General features: G+C 39.7%; 1 protein-coding gene and 1 long non-coding RNA gene across 5 annotated transcripts in view; one reads left to right on the top strand and one right to left on the bottom strand.

The window, feature by feature from the left end:
- CDC42SE2 (CDC42 small effector 2) overlaps positions 1-2,932 on the top strand; it is a 47,564-nt gene extending 44,632 nt beyond the window's left edge. The window contains exon 4 of one of the 2 annotated variants that reach the window (XM_020900773.2): positions 442-2,932. The gene's annotated coding sequence lies outside the window, so the exon portion shown is untranslated. Of the gene's footprint in view, positions 1-354 lie in introns of both variants that reach the window. The other variant, XM_020900731.2, reaches the window with a different exon arrangement.
- On the bottom strand, positions 1,066-15,811 carry LOC139034342 (uncharacterized). 3 transcript variants are annotated; one of them, XR_011486769.1, is made up of 4 exons: positions 11,188-15,808; positions 9,005-9,156; positions 6,947-7,150; positions 1,066-1,813 (listed from the first exon to the last, which is right to left on the bottom strand). It is a non-coding gene; the product is annotated as an uncharacterized lncRNA (long non-coding RNA). The 3 variants fall into 3 exon arrangements; XR_011486770.1 differs by having other exon boundaries at positions 6,947-7,147; XR_011486768.1 differs by having other exon boundaries at positions 6,947-9,156; positions 11,188-15,811.
- Positions 15,812-17,255: the final 1,444 nt, after the last annotated feature.

Here is a 17,255-nt window from a genome sequence, read left to right as displayed (position 1 = left end):
TGAACTTACTAGAAAAGGCAAAAATAGTTTGTTCATAGTCAGTTACAGCATTTGGGTATTAGTTTCAGATTGTTGTTTTCCTTCTGAGAAACTTTAAATGCTTTCAGACATCTTGTTCTGGGGGAGCCTCTGACTGAGGTTCTAGTATCTCTTATGTGTCCTTTAAACATGAATGAAGTTACTGAGTACTGATATTGTGTGAAATCCCATGTGTGGTGAAGTAATTTTATATTTAACACCACTATGGGTAAATCTTTCATAATAAACTTTTCAAATTTAAAAGACAACGTCTAAATGGAAGGATGAAACTCCTGAAGTATAAAAATAATTTGGTTTTTTCTTTTGGTTTTATAGGTCATTGTGAATTTCTCTGTTTTGTTCCCACTGTTAATTTTTTTTGGTCATGGTTGCTTTTCTTTCCTTTTCAATTACAAAAAAAAGAAGCGTGATGGCGTCTTGTTCACCCTGTTGTGATTGCTCCAGTGACACGTTCCTGTTCTGCTCTGAAGAAACTTGTCAGAAGAATCCTGCATTTCCTTCAACTGGCATGCATGCCTTTGGACTCATGGACAGAGTTCTTTGGATTGTGGCTTAATTCTTGATTTTTATGAATATGGATCTGATTTTAGCATGATCTTTTTTTGTGAATGCTAGCACTGTTTTGCATTCTTCCCCCACATTTTTCTTTCCACCTTCAACCCCTCTGCTTTATTGATTTTATTGGTAAGCAAAGACCTGCTTTTGTTAATTTGTTACCATTTATGTATATTTTGGAAGGTATGTGACCCGTAAGCACAATGATCATTTCTGTTCATATGAAACTGCAGCAGAGCAGTGTCTGCATGCTTTATGAAGTTGCTTGTGTGGGACCCCACAGGATGCCAGAGAGGGACAGTTCCTGGCTGCCATGGGTGGATGATACTGCTGCTATTAGAGAAAGGTGAGCTGTGGCACCAAGTCACATCAGTTTCACAGAAAAAGGCAACTTGTAGCTTATTTTAGAAGTATAACTTTTATTTAGTTAGAATTATAATAAAAGAAAAGCTTGCATTCATAAGGCATTCATTCTGTTGTAAATGTTCAATCTATTTATTTGCGAGCAAGGACCTGGGATTGTAAACAAGTGTGGTTATCTATCGAGTGTGTGGTAATCCCCTCATCCACTCTGACTCTGAGCATCATGTTCTTAGTAGCTGTTCATTTCTGTATGTGCTTGGTCTCCGTTTTTAGTTGTTTATGTTTAATACTGTGGTATCCAGTTGGCTTCCAGTAGCAGTCTGTTGAGCTGCTTAGCCTCTACTTCTAAGCATGGACTCTGGAGTCATTGGCCTCTCCATGTTCACATTTTGGGACAGTGGAAGTTTCCAGGAGCAGCGGCTGATCTGGCTGTGTTGTTTGCCTGTGAGAACAACCTGCATGGTGATTTAAGGTATTGCCAAGAATCCTTGGGCTTCAAAGCATTCTTCACAAATTGTGTTTCTATAAATGCTCCTCCTTCCACATAAGGGTGTAGTGCTAAGCCTGGTAGTGGTTTGGTTTCCATTAGAAATTTAAAATCCTATGTCTAGTTTAGACTGGAAGAAAACAGTAAGGAATTAGGTAACTGCATAGAGAAAGATCTAGAGCTGTTCTCTTCACCTTAATCACAAGTTCTTATTAAATAGGTAAGTGAATAAATACTGGGTTTATAGAGGCAAAACATGGCAGGATTTCTTCCCCCAGTTCTTTTAAGTTACCCTATACCGCAGGCACTAGATTATTCAGTCCTTTAGTTCTGCAGTTTTGATCTTCATAGGTGTCAATTTCAGAGAATCTGTCAACAAAAAACATTTATGCTTAGCAATCAGAGTAGGCATTTTGCAATTTAATAACTTCTAAACTTGAATTCATTTGATGTCATTAATTGTGTTGATACTCCATTCTGGATTTTGCTTGACCACTGTTCTGCTCGGCAGGGAGGGTCCTGACGGGGATGCTGCGGTTGCACGCTCTTTAAAGAACATGGCTTGTTTGGTGGTGTCAGTGATAATGCTAGTCTACTTCTATTGTGACTTTAGTGCAGAGTTTATAATTATGTAACTACTAGAACAGTACAGGGAGCCCTGGTCCCTTTTCCCTACATCATTATTTGACTTTATTCTTTTTCTCAATCGCTCGCTTTCCTGATTCTCCAAGGACCAAATTCTCCAGTGAGAACTGGAGCATGTCTCCATGGTAAGCCAAAGGCTGCTCTCTTCAGCCTCTAATTGTTCTGCAGCTGCCTCTGACAGGCACAAGTAGCCACACTGTGTGCAGGAACACATGCCAAGGAAGGTGCCAATAATGACTCAAGAAATAAGAAAATTACCAAGAATTTTAAGATACTAACCTTGGACACAGGTTTTTTAGGGAGTCCACTTTCCCCCATTGATAAGTTGGTTTTTAAACCTTGGGATGTCATTTGCTCCCGATAACAGTGTGTCTCATTTGAAAATTGAAGCTAACTAAATAGAATTGACTGTTAATATTTTGCTGAAACATGTGCTAACAACTGTTAACTAATGACATGCATTCTTAAAAGAGGTGCTTTCCTGTGATGTAGGCGTGAAGTGGTGCCAATGAGCATAGAGCGGAAATGTGAACTATGCTGATTGGGTTCAGCATTTCCGATGCAGCATTATCAGTGGGCCTTTAAAGATACTTTGTGAGTATATATTAGCTTTCACTTTTGTTATTAAATTATAGCAGTTCTATTATAGAAAGCAAGTTTGCCTTGATTTTGTTTAAAATGACTTCTGCTCAGCACCCAGGAGATAAAATTGACATATTTTTATAATATAAGCATACTTTTTTTGTACATTGTGTTCATTCTTGAATAAAGTAAGTTCAGTGTTGGCTTGTAGATAATAAAAAAGTATTTGATTTTGATTCAATAAATGTTTTTCAATCCTGACTTGGTTATTTTCTTTCTAGGAGATATTTAATAAACACAAGAAATGCTAAAACAGTGCTGTAAGTGAATTTTGAGTTATGACTACTAACCAGAGGTACCCAACTCAGTTTTTCATGCTGAAGCATTTTGTCCTCACAATATATATGTAGGATTTAATAGTAAAGGTAAGAATTCTATTTCCCAGTCACTCTATCAGAAGTTACAGAGTATTTCCATTGTCACAGAAAGTGCAGGCAGTTTCATTCCCCAGGGAACATCTTGAAAATGTCTGGAGGTACTTTTTTTGATGTCAGAAGTTGAGGAAGGGGTACCCGTTTGTTGTGAGGGTGGAAGTCAGGGGGACTGCTACATATCAATCACATTGGGAAAATGTGATTTAGAACAGACTATGTCTGTATATTTACCAGATCCTGTTAGAGAATCTTTAGTGTGTGGTTGGTCAGGTATTGAGAACAGATCACTTAGGTTTGCTATATCATGTTAATTCTAAAGTAGAAGTCAAGTATCAGAAAATGATTTCTCAAAAAGCTTCAATAATATCTCATGGCCAGGGACTCTAAAGGGAAACGTATATTAATGAGGCAGTCTATTTGGAGTACATGTTTTCAAAGCATATGCATAACATGTGCACAAAAAGTAGGACAAATCTATAAAAAGTGTCAGAATGGAATTCGCTAAAATTTTGAAAATGCAAAATTCTTACATGCCTTCTGCTTAAAAAGATGGTTTTAGCAGACTGGTGAAAAGGCAATTTAAATTTTACCTTTGACTATTAATATTTCAGCACCTAAGCTTTGAGGATGTTTCTGAGATGAGGGTTTTGTTGTTGATGCTTTTACCAGGTACAAGTAGCCTGTGGGTTGTTTTTGCCCCTACCCTTCTCTTCTCAGTCTCCTCATCTTAATAGGTTTTTAGCTGATCTTTGTACAAAATTTAAAAAGTCCCAAAGACTTGGATCTTCTGATCCTGAAGTAGTATCTTAACAATTGCTGTAAGACTGGTGATTCTGGTATTAAAGGATGGTTTTAGGCTCACTGAAAGGTAAGAGCAAGAGAATACAAACTGTTCAATTCTAACCCCAAATTTTCTCCAAAGTTCATTACAGCTTTCACAGCTCACTAGACCTGTGTTCACCACCTTTAGACCAATGATTCACTGAACACCTAGGCACGGGTTTTTACTCCTTTACAGGAGCAGAAAGTAAGATGCTTTTTTAGAAAGATCTTCAGAGCATGACCTGGTGACCTTTACCAAGGACCAGTCTGTTGGATGCAGGGAGGGCCCTCTGCCAGGCACAGACGTTTCATATATTCATGTGGTGGGAAGGGTCCAGAGCCAGGCACTAATCCCATTCTTGAGAGTTACACCCTTATGACTGAAGCAGTCCCAAAGGCCATACCTCAAGAACTGCAAGGTGAGTGCCAGGGCACACTAACATTCAGATCATAGCAAAAATAAGAGATTAAAAAACTCAAAGTAGGATACATCCAAAGAGGCCCACACCAAGATTTAATCAAACCATCAAAAGTCAAAAGACAGAATTGTAAAAGTAGCAAGAAAAGAAATAAGTGCAAAAATCCTCAACAAAATAATAGCAAACAGAATTCACCAGCACATTAAAAGAATGATACATGATGACCAAGAGATTTATTCCAGGAAAGCACAAATAGCTCAACAGAAGAAACGTCAGTCTCTGTAATACACCATGTTTGCAGAACGATGGGGGGAAACCCCGTTTGGTCATCTCTGTGACAAACCTTAAGACCCTTTCACAATAAAAACACAACAAACTAGGACTAGAAGGAAACTGAAGTTCATATATGAAAAGGCAACAAGCATGATGTCCTTCATTGTCAATGATGAAAGACTGATGAGATCAGGAACCAAGAATGTAGATGTCTGCTGTCACTACTTTGAACAAAACACTAGAAGTCCTAGCCAGAACAGACAAGAAAAAGAAAAGGCAAAGTTATCAGACCTCACTTCACACACAAAGATTAGTTATGTTTTTGTATACTAAGGAATAAATTTAACCAAGGAGGCAAAGCTAGTGGAGGGGATGGAATTCCAGTTGAGCTATTTCGAATCCTGAAAGATGATGCTGTGAAAGTGCTGCACTCAATATGCCAGCAGGGGCCATGGGACTGCAAAAGGTCAGTTTTCATTCCAGTCCCAAAGAAAGGCGATGTCAGAGAATGCTCAGCAACTGACACACACGTGCTCTCATCTCACACATGCTGCTAATGTAATGCTCAAAAGTCTCCAAGCCAGGCTTCAACAGTGCATGAACTGTGAACTTCCAGATGTTCAAATTGGATTTAGAAAAATCAGAGGAACCAGATATCAAATTGCCAACATCTGCTGGATCACAGAAAAAGCCAACAGTTCCAGAAAAATGTCTTATTTCTGCTTTATTGACTATGCCAAAGCCTTTGACTGTGTGGATCACAATGAACTGTGGAAAATTCTGAAAGAGGTGAGAATACCAGACCACCTGACCTGCCTCCTGAGAATTCTGTATGCAGGTCAGGAAGCAGCAGTTAGAACTGGACATGGAACAACAGACTGGTTCCAAATAGGAAAAGGAGTATGTCAAGGCTGTGTATTGTCACCCTGCTTATTTAACTTACATGCAGAGTACATCATGAGAAATGCTGGGCTGGATGAAGCACAAGCTGGGATCAAGATTGCCAGGAGAAATACCAATAACCTCAGATATGCAGATGACACCACCCTGATAGCAGAAAACGAAGAACTAAAGAGCCTCTTGATCAAAGTGAAAGAGGACTATGAAAACGTTGGCTTAAAAGTCAACATTTAGAAAACTAAGATCAGGGCATCCGGTTCCATCACTTCATGGCAAATAGATGGGGAAACAGTGGTAAAATTTATTTTTCCAGGCTCCAAAATCACTGCAGACGGTGACTGCACCCATGAAATTAAAAGACGCTTACTCCTTGAAAGGAAAGTTATGACCAACCTAGACAGCATATTAAAAAGCAGAGACATTACTTTGCCAACAAAGGTCCGTCTGGTCAAGGCTATGGTTTTTCCAGTAGTCATGTATGGATGTGAGAGTTGGACTGTAAAGAAGGCTGAGCACCGAATAATTGATGCTTTTGAACTGTGGTGTTGGAGAAGACTCTTGAGGGTCCCTGGGACTGTAAGGAGATCCAACCAGTCCATCCTAAAGGAGATCAATCCTGAGTGTTCATTGGAAGGACTGATGTTGACGCAGAAACTCCAATACTTTGGCCACCTGATGTGAAGAGCTGACTCATTGGAAAAGACCCTGATGCTGGAAAAGACTGAAGGTGGGAGGAGAAGGGGACTACAAAGGATGAGATGATTTGGATGGTATCACCGACTCAATGGACGTGAGTTTGGGTCAACTCCAGAAGTTGGTGATAGACAGGGAGGCCTGGTATGTGCAGTCCTTGGGGTCGCAAAGAGTTGGACACAGCTGAGCTACTGAATTGAAGGAGGCAAAAGACTTGCATGCTGAAAACTACAAACCATTAGTGAGAGAAACTAATAAAAGAAAAACGAATAAATTAAAAGACATCTTGTGTTCATAGATTGAAAGACAATACTATTAAGATGCCACTAACACCAGATGACCTACAGATTTAATGTACTCTATAAAAATCCATCCTAATGTTCACATGGAATCTCAAGGGACCCTTGAGAGAGCCAAAATAATCTTCAAAAAGAACAAAGTTGGAGGTATTATACTTCAAAACTTCCTATAAACCTACAGTTATTACCACAATGTAGTACTATCATAAACAGATACATAGACCACTAGAATAGGCAGCCCAGAAATAAACTTTTCCTGTGTCTGGTTCAGTGATTTTCAACAAGGATGCTTAGGCCAGTCTTCAACAAACGGCTCAGGGGAGACTGGATATGCACACACAGGATAAAGGTGAACCATGTCAATTTGTTCAGACTACTACAACAAAATACCGCAGACTAGATACTGTATATAAACAACAGAAATTTATTTCTTACCGTTCTGGACGCTGGGAAGTCAAAGATCAAGGTGCCAGTGTGGTTCCTTCTGGTGAGGCCGTGCTCCCTGGCTCATAGCAGATGCCCTCTTTCTGTGTCTTCACATGGTGGAAGAGGCAAGGGATCTCTCTGGAGCCTCTGAGAGCAACAATTCCATTCAGGGCAAAGTCCCCATGATGTAAACAATTCTCAAAGGCTGACCTACTAATACCATCACATAGGGCATTAGGGTTTCAACATACCAATTTTGAAGAGGACACAAGAGTAGACTATTACCATACACGATATACAAAAAGTGGATCAAACACATTAACGTAAGACTTAAAACAGTGAAACTCACTTAAAACAATGAAACTCTTAGAAGAAAACATGAAAGAAAAGGTTTATGCCAGTGAATTTGCAATGACATTTTTGGATAAGAAATCAAATCACAGGCAACAAAAGTAAACAGAAAAACAAGACTACTACAAAAGTATCTTCTGTACATCAAAAAAATACAATCAAGGGAATAAAAAGGTAACTTACAGAATGGGAGAATATTTGCCAATCTGACAAAGGGTTATATCCATTATATACAAAGAACTATAAGTCTTATCTAGGGTGAAACAGATCACCAGCCCAGGTTGGGTGCATGAGACAAGTGCTCGGGCCTGGTGCACTGGGAAGACCCAGAGGGATCGGGTGGAGAGGGAGCTGGGAGGGGGGACCGGGATGGGGAATACATGTAAATCCATGGCTAATTCATTTCAATGTATGACAAAAACCACTGCAATGATGTAAAGTAATTAGCCTCCAACTAATAAAAATAAATGGGAAAAAAAACTATATCACAAGCTCAAAAAAAAAAACAAAAACAAAAAAACTACAAGTCAATAACACCACACAACTCAACTAAAAAGTGGGTAAAGGACCTGAATAGACATTTCTTTAAAGATAAATGGCTAATAAGCACATAAAAAAATGCTTAACATCACTAACCATGAGGGAGATGCAAATCAAAACCATAATGAGATAGCACCTCATACTCAATAAAATACATGGCTTTGGTTAAAAACAAAATTTAAAAACCCAGAAAATAATATGTTAGTGAAGATATGGATAAATTGGAACCCTGTGCATGCTGGTGGGAATGTAAAATGGTGCAAATGCCATGGAAAACTACAGAGGGTCATCAGAAAAAAACTTGAAAATACCACCATATGATCTTTACATATTCAGAAGAACTGAGCAGAGTCTCAGACATATTTGCACACAAGAATATAGCAGCATTATATACAACAGCCAAGATACAGAGGTGACACAAGTGTTCACTGACAGCTGAATAGAAAAAGTGCAGTATGCACTAAACAAGGAAATATTATTCAGTGTTAAGAAAAATCCTGACACATCCAACAATGTGAATGAACTTTGAGGATATGATCCTGAGATGGACTGGGACCTGGGCTCCTCTACGGGGTGTGTACACCTGGACAGACATCTCCCTGAGCAACAGGAATCAAAGAAACTGTAAGTGACTAAAAGTAACTGTAGCAGGCGCAACTGGGGTAACTGTATGCAGCGGTGAGCAAGCCTGCCATCTGGGGAGCGCCAGGAGCAAAAGCGGGGTGTGCACATGGTCCCTGCAGGGCACCACCAAGTGGGGGAAGATCACCTAAGTTCTGCCTGCTCTCCAACCCATGAACCTGCCCTGTTGTTGCTCCATTTAAGGACCCAAGCAGCTCCTCCTGGGGAGGCAGGCAAGGATGTTTCTTGCTTTGACTTGTGCTACGTGAGCTCTGATAAAGTCTTGCCTGAAATTCTCTGGCCACTTACCAGTGTGAATTAATGATTAAGAGTCCAAGGGCCCAGGTTGGTAACAATTTTCACTTAAGCATATCGGTAGGTAAATGCTTAGCAAGTCAAAGAACAGATTAGGTGTTCAAAAGCAACAGCAGATACTTAACGCATATATATGCAATCTAGAAAAAAGGTACTGATGAACCTATTTGCAGGGCAGAATACAGACAGAAAAGACACAGCAGGGGAAGGAGCTGAATTGAGAGCAGCACTGACACATACACGTCATCATTTGTAGAGCAGATAGCTAGTGGGAAGCCGCTGTATAACACATGGAGCTCGACCTGGTGCTGTGACAACCCAGAGGCTAGGATGGCCGGAGAGGATCAGGAGGGAGGGGACATACGGATACCCACTGGTTGATTCACACATGGCTGAAACCAACACAACATTGTAAAGCAATTATCCTCCAATTAAAAATAAATTTAAAAAATGCTTAAAGTGACAGCAGAGTAGGAAAGGAGAGGGAAACATTAAGAAAAGTATGACATGTACAGAGATAATCAAGTGTCCGATGAGAACCGCCTCCCAACAAACTTGGACATACAGCTGAGAAATGCAAATCACTCAGTCACCTGACATCCTTTTCTCTATTCCTCTTAAGTGCAAACTTGGGATAAACTGAGTTTATCTTGTGTTCAACATGTTATGCCAGTAGAAATGGTGCTTTCACAATTGAGATCTTGCTAAAAGGGTTCATGGGGACATGACTGACACAGGAACCAAAGACCCCATGAGACCATGTCAGAAGCTCGTTATTCAGCAACTGCCCAGCACCCCGGGATATGCGTTCCTGTAGCAGCAGGAGTCCCTGGATGTAGAGGCCGTTACACACCTAGATGCCACTAGTAAGATGATGCCTGATGCTTTTCCAGAGCATCCTCACCATGCCTAGCACACAGCAGGGACCTAAGGGTGCATGTCTACAGAAAAACCATACATGTGTCTATGGAAAATCATTCAATGTTTTCCATTAAAGCCCATGCTACCACACAGGGCCAGACACAGATGTTGACACAGAGTCTCATGTGACCAATACCATGTATAAAAAACTCTTGTGATGTGGACAGAGGCCTTTCCTTGTATGCTGACACTAAGGAAGGGACACACCAGTGCAGACCAGCCAGTTGCCGCAGGAATTCAGTAAGCGGCAAACACAATGTCTTCTAGGATTTAACAGACCTTTTTGACTTGGATTTTACAATGCAGGCCATTCATTTTGTTCCCTGATGCTGGCACCCTCCTTTCTCTGCTTGGTAGTGGTGACCCCATCCTGCCTCACAGTCTCTGCTGTGGCTCTCACATACAACCACCAACCAGAGAACAGCAGGTGTGTCAGTCTAGCTCAACGCCACCCTTGGTGGTTCTCAGAATGAAGGACATACCAGGCCTTGTATGAGAGAAAGTCAGTAGCATATGCTTCTGGTGAAAAAGGTGGTAAAAACACAAAACAATGATTTCTATTTTCTTTCCAATTTTAATTAACATATAGGTTCAATTTTTGTTTTACCTATCAGACTTCAATTAGTTCCAGATTGCCAAAAGCACTTTACATTCCTGGCCTCACAGGGAAGGGAGGTGGTCTGGCTATGGGGCTCCAAGAGGATGGGACACTGGCAGGAGAAGCCGAGGAGACATTTAGTAACCACTGGTCACCTGTTAGGCGTGGGCTTGGCTCATTCTCAAATCCATCCTCATACAGAGTTTTACTCTTCCAACGTCATATATAGGTGATGGAACAGATGATTAGAGGATAGATGACTTGCTTGAGGTCAAATAACCAATAGCTGGCATAGCTGTCTTAACCATTTCTGATGAACATCACGGGGTCATGCAGAAAACTGGCCTTGACCTCCAGGCTAGGAATTCTAAGGAACACCTCACACAGGTCCGCATGCAGCCACATACCCACGTGTGTGTATAGCGGCAGGTGACTTTGATTCAGTCCCACCCAAACCCCATGGACTGGGAGAAGAATAGTTGCCTTTAAAAGGAGAATGGAGAGTTATAGTAAGACAAAGGCAGGAAAGCTTGTAGGACAAAATGCAGGAGGGAGTTAAGACCTTATCTGTCAGTCAGTGCTTGTTTCAAAGGAGACAAGATTTACAGGTAAGAAGAAAGACAGGATTCTAAGCTACTCTGCGGGACTCAGCTCTCCCTCCCTGTCACCTGGATGAAAAACACCCAGCTCAGAAGCCTCAAACCCTTTGTTTCTCAGGAGCCCAGACTGTATTCAGACCCTGGAGACCTGGGAAGATGTCATCCTCTTTAAACCAAAAGGTATCAGCAGCACAGGGTTCAGGATGACCCAATGCAGAATATTTTATAATTGGAAAATTAAAAATACTGAAAAGGAAATAAGCAGTAACCCAGAATGCCAGGAACAACCTAGCAGCTGAACCTACCCTGAATTCCTGGTCACAGTGGGCTTGCAGGTTGTGGGAAGGTCAGAAGCCAGAAAGGAGGCTCAGTCTTTGGGTGCCAGCAGTGAGTGAGTCCACCGGGGATCCCCAGCCTCCCACCATGCCGAGCACCTGGGTCCCCAGCCAATCTCCAGATGACGACGCAACACCTACCCCTTGTGTGACTTCCTGGGACAGAAAACCATTCTTTAGTTCATCTTGCTTATTACTCTGCCTCTCAAAGGAAGTTCTGAGCTCAAATAGGGTTTAAATATCTAATGTTGGTGATGATAGAAAAATAGCTGCTTTCAGGTTCATCGGCTCCTCAGCATGATGAAGGCCCAGGGTCTTGGTGAAATGAGTGCTTGACAAGCGGAAGTTAAAACCCAAGGTCAAGTTTCCCTGTGAGTTCTGGCCCTTGGCGCAAATCTCAGGGCTGACCAGCTACTTGATCTCTAGTGCCCTACAGATTTTATGGATGAGACCCAGGAGGAGCCAGCATTTAGAGTTTGGGTTTATTAGGTATATACAAACTGCCCTTAACATACTTCTGGTTTCACAGGAGCTGAAATCCTCTGCTACCGTGATTAGTTTTCCTCTCCTTCTCTAGCTGCAGCCACCACAAATATTTCATTTGTTAATCTTTCTTGGGTTAGATTTTTAGGGGGCATTTAAAAAAAACTGTAGTAAAATACACATAAATTTACCATTGTAACCATTTTTCAGTGCACATTTCAATACTGTTACACACATTATTATTGTGCAACCAACTTCCAGAACATTTTCAACTTGCAAAACACTGGGTAGCCCCCCATTTCACTCTCTCCAAGTCTTTGGCAATCACTATCCTAGTTTCTGTGTCTATGTATTTAAGTAATCTAGATAGCTCATACAGTATTTGTCTTTTTGTTCCTGGCTTATTGAACATTTTACTTTACTTACAACTCATCTGTGTTGCAGCATATTTCAGAATTTCCTTCCTTTTAAAAGTTGAATATTCCACTTACATATATATACTACATTTTATTCATCTATTTATCCATCAGTGGACATTTGGGCTGCTTCCACTTTTTGGCAATTGTGAATAACGCATGAGTATACAAAACCGCCTTTGAGGCTGCTCTCAAGTCTTTTGGATACACAGCCAGAAGTGGGATTTCTGGATGACGTGGCAGTATTGTTACTTACCTTTTCAGGAACCTCCATATTCTTTTCTATCAGAGATGTAACCATTTTACATTTTCATTGAGTACAAAGGGTTCCAGTTTCTCCACATCCCTTTCAACACTTGTAGTTTTCCAGTTTTTTCTTTTTGGGGGGTGGGCATAGCTATTTCAATGGATGTGAGGTATTTCATATGTAATTTTTTTCACTTATTTTTGATTAGTGATGTTGAACATCTTTTCCTGTGCTTATTGGCCATTTCTCTTCTTTGAAAAATCTCTAAGATTTTGCCCACCTTAACATTGTGAGTTGTTTTATTTTGTTGTTGAAGAAGAGATCTTTTATTTAAAAACTTAAAAAAAAAATTGAAGTATATTTCTAATATTATACATATTTCAAGACAATGTTTGTTTAGTAATAACCCTCAGAGATCCCTGGGGCGCATCCTGTCTATGCCCCCAGACTGCCTGGTGAGTCCTCTTTATAGAGTTTTCAGACAGCTTCTCTCTCAGGCTGCCCTACTGCTATTAATATGCTTCCTTCAAGTTTCCCACTCACATGTTTTAAGTTTTGACTTTACTCTAGGAAACAAGAAAGCTCTGGGTCTCATTGAAAAGTCAAGACTATAATGCATTTTCTACATGCAATCAACTTAATTTTGGAGCATTTTGGTTATATTTAGGATACTTGAGGTTGTCTGATAAATGACCCTTTGATTAAGGAGTCTCGGCCAGCCAAGACTATATTGGGCAAAGAAATTAAATGCTAGAAAAGAAGATGAGGTGGAAGAGTCGGGGTAAGATCTATTCAGCTATGAAAAAAGAGAGAGGGAGAGAGTTGCGACCCCATGGACTGTAGCCTACCAGGTTCCTCCATCCATGGGATTTTCCAGGCAAGAGTACTGGAGTGGGTTGCCATTTCCTTCTCCAGGGGATCTTCCCAACCCAGGGATTGAACCCTGGTCTCCCTCACTGCAGGCAGACGCTTTACCATCTGAGCCGCCAGGGAAGCCACAAGCCACAGGGAGTGATAATACAGCTTACAATTACCGAGAAACTTTTTAGGTGGCTAAGCGATATCAAAGGATTGCACTTGCATTAACTCATTTCATCCTCATAGCTTATCAGATAGGTTGTTGTTAACCTGATCTGAGGATGAGAGAACTAAGGCACAGGAGATATACACAGCGTTCCCAAGGTCACACAGGTGAAAAGCAATCTATTAGTTATTTTTTGCTATATAGTAAATTACCACAAATTCAACAGCTTAAACTGGCATAACTTCAGTACATCAGGAATCTGAAATTCAGTGGGTCAGCTTGGCTGGGTGTAAGGTGTAAGCTGGGCTGTGCTTAATCTGGAGGCTTAACTAGGGGAAAAGCCACTTCCAAATTCAGGCAGGTGGTGGATAGGATTCATTTTCTTGTAGAACTGAGGGTCCCAGCTCATCGCTGACTGCTGGCTAAAGAGACATCTGCACATCCATCTTCACTGCAGCATTACTGACAAAAACTGCCGAGATCTGGAAACAGCCTAAGTGTCCACTGACAGACGAAAGGATAAAAGTATGGGGCGTGTGTATGTACTTTGTTGTGCATATACACACAGTAACATTATTCTGCCTTAAAAAAGAAAAAATTCTGCAATGTGTGACAACAAGCTTGAACCTGGAGAACATTATGCTGAGCAAAATAAGACAAGCACAGAAAAATACTGCATGATCTCACTAATATGTGCAATCTCGTGTTTACGCAGGGGTGAGGGGTGGAGGGAAATGGAGATGTTGATCAAAATGTGCAGAAATTCAGTTATGTGGGATGAGTAAGTTCTGGAGTGGTACTGTATACCATGACCACGGTTACCACTACTGTATTATAAACCTGAAATGTGCTAAAGAGTAAGTTAATCTTGAGTGTTCTCACCACACACAAACTGTAACTATGTGAGGTGATGGCTTTATTAATTAGCTTAACTGTAACAGTCATTTTACAACGTATACGTGTATAAAACCATCACATTATATAGTGTATACTGCTATACAATAAATGTTTGTGATCCCTGCCCCCAATTTCATATGTTGACATCCTAATCTCTGAAGGTGATATTAGAAAGTAAGGCCTTTGGAGGTGATTAGGTCATTACAGTGGAGCCCTCATGAATGGGGCTAGTGCCCTTTATAAAAGAGGTCCCAGAGAGATCCCTCACTTCTGTTCCGTGAGGACACACTATTTATGAACCAGAAAGCAAGTTCTCATCAGACTTCAAATCTATCAGCATCTTGATCTTCGACATCTCAGGCTTCAGAACTGTGACAAAGAAATTTCTTTGTTCATAAGCCATCCAGTCTGTAGTATTTCGTTACAGCAGCCCAAATGAACTAAGACACATATCTAAATCATACACAATATTTATCTGCCAAGTATTTAACTCAATAAATCAGGAGAAGAAAAAAACATACTTTAAACACTTAAAAATGAATCTTATATGAGAATATGAAACCCTTAAACCAAAAGAGTAAAATAGTGACAGCAACAGCAAATCTAAGTAAATGGAGACATACACTGGGATATGAGACTAAATTTTATAAAGACAGTAATTTCCTTCAAGTTGGTGTACAGTTTCAAGAAAAACCCACTCAAAACTTCAGATGTTTGTGTGTGCATATGTATGTATATAAGCTGATAAGCTGGTTGTAAAATTCATTTGGAAATGCAGTGATACAAGAATAGCTAACATAAACTTGAAAAAGAACAGTGTCAGAAAACTTTCTCTACCAGATATTAGTATGTATTATAATACTAGAGTAATTAAGACAATGAGATATTGGGGATGGAAGAACAAACAGCTGATAAAAGAGAACACACTCCAGATAAATTCATATACATATGGATAGTTGATGTCATTCAAGTGCCAAGAACTTACCTTTTCAATAAAGTGTGGGAATGATCTGTAGGTGTGAGAATAAAACCTGACCTCTACCTCACACTACACATAAAAACCTATTCCAGATATATTTCAGAGCTAAATTTAAAAGGCAAAACACCCAAGTATCTAAAAAATATAAATATGTTGGAGTAGAGGAAAACTTCTTAAACAGATCACAATGCACTACCCATAAAGGAGAACAAATTTCTCTAGTTCAAAATTAAGAACTTCATCAAGAGACACTATTAAGGCTATGACAAACGAGCCAAGAGTGAGAGAGGATACCTGCCACAGATATAACAGATGAAGCAGCCATATCCAGAAATATATATACATACACAGCTTATACATATATATACATATAGAATATTTATAAATTGGTAAGAAAAATACTCATAAAGCATTTCGTAACAGTGCAAATTAAGTGGTTCACGTAAATATGAAAAGCTCAACTCCACTAACAACAAGGGAAATGAAAACAAAAACGACAATAAAACACCATTACATATCCACCAAGATGGTCAATGTTAAAAAATAAAAAATACCAAGTAGTCAGAACAGATGAGCAGCTGCCAGGAGTCTGTGGAGATGTTGGTCAGTGTAGATTTTTAGAAGTTTAATTGGGCTCTTTTGTCTGCTTTTCATTCCTGTTCAGAGTCGGGCCATTTGTATTTTCTGGAAAATTTCCCTTGGGGGGCCTGGAAAAAACCACCACTCATTAAATATTCCAAGGCCTATGTCTAAATGTACAAACACTGTATTAGGAAATAGCTATATCCACACTAACCATTATCATCTGAAGATTATCCAAACAGAATGTCTAAAATTCTGTATTTCCTGATTGGAAATGCTTTATTACCTCGGTGAAGGAGAAGTCTTCTGAAACATTTCACTATGGACCACAGACATATCTGGAAACATTAAGAAATTACCTTGTTCTACCTTTTTTGTTTTTGATGAATTACATCATTTAGCAAGAAATTTGAGGAAGGTGAGCTTGCTAAAGAAATGAAAAAATTATATGTATATGTACACACACATTCTCCTTATCCATGGATACTGAGCTAGTCTGCACATCTTCCTATTGTGAGTAATGCTGCAAAAAAAAAAAAAAAAACGTAACTACGTGAGATGATGAATGTATTGACTGTGGTTATCATTCCCCAATGTGTATGTAAATAAAATTACCACGTTATAAACTTTCACAATTCACACCGCACAACCTAAAATAAACAAACTAAATATGAGGACAATTAAGTCTGGCTCTCACCTTTTTACACATTTGAGACCCCAGGAAGTCACACTGTGATGTGGCGCCACCTGGTGGTCCCAGTGCCCTTTACAACTTCCCCTAATTTAGCCCTGTTCTTGTTTCTTCCACCAAACTTCAAACAGGAGGCAGCAAGGTTAACACTTCCCTCATCATTAATTCCAAAATTATGCAGAGCTTTTCATTATAAGACTAAGCACTTTTTCATGTTTACTGGAGAGTCTCGCCTCTTAATGAAGTGCTTCTTTATTTCTTTTGCCCATTTTTTTTTTTTTTTTTAAATTTGGGTGCTTTTTCTTTTGATAGAAAGAAGTACTTTATATATTCTGGATACCTGTGTGCTGAAGGGCATATGAATTACAATATATTTTCCAACTCTAGCTTTTTGTTCTTTTAAATGGTTATTTTTTGATGAACATGTTTCTAAGACAGTGAAATATACCATTTCCTTTATTGTTAGTATTTTCTTATGAGAATCTTATTTAAGAAATCCCTACTATCGCTGAGTTTTGTTAGCAGTTACAAGTGTTACTGCTTCTTTAAGTGTTGGGTTTAAGTTACAGACAGTGCCATCCAGGACAAGTTTTCTCAATGGAAAGGTTTTTAAATGAGACTCGACTTCTTTTGTAGTTCTGGGACTACTGAATTTTCCTAACTACAGTGTTGCTAAATTTTGTTTTTCTATGTTTATTTCATCCACGTTTTATTCAAAG

This window comes from Odocoileus virginianus, chromosome 3, assembly GCF_023699985.2.
Source record: "Odocoileus virginianus isolate 20LAN1187 ecotype Illinois chromosome 3, Ovbor_1.2, whole genome shotgun sequence".
Lineage (NCBI taxonomy): Eukaryota > Metazoa > Chordata > Mammalia > Artiodactyla > Cervidae > Odocoileus > Odocoileus virginianus.
The sequence above is the reverse complement of the archived record's forward strand: the minus strand, read 5'-3'. Positions and strand labels throughout refer to the sequence as shown.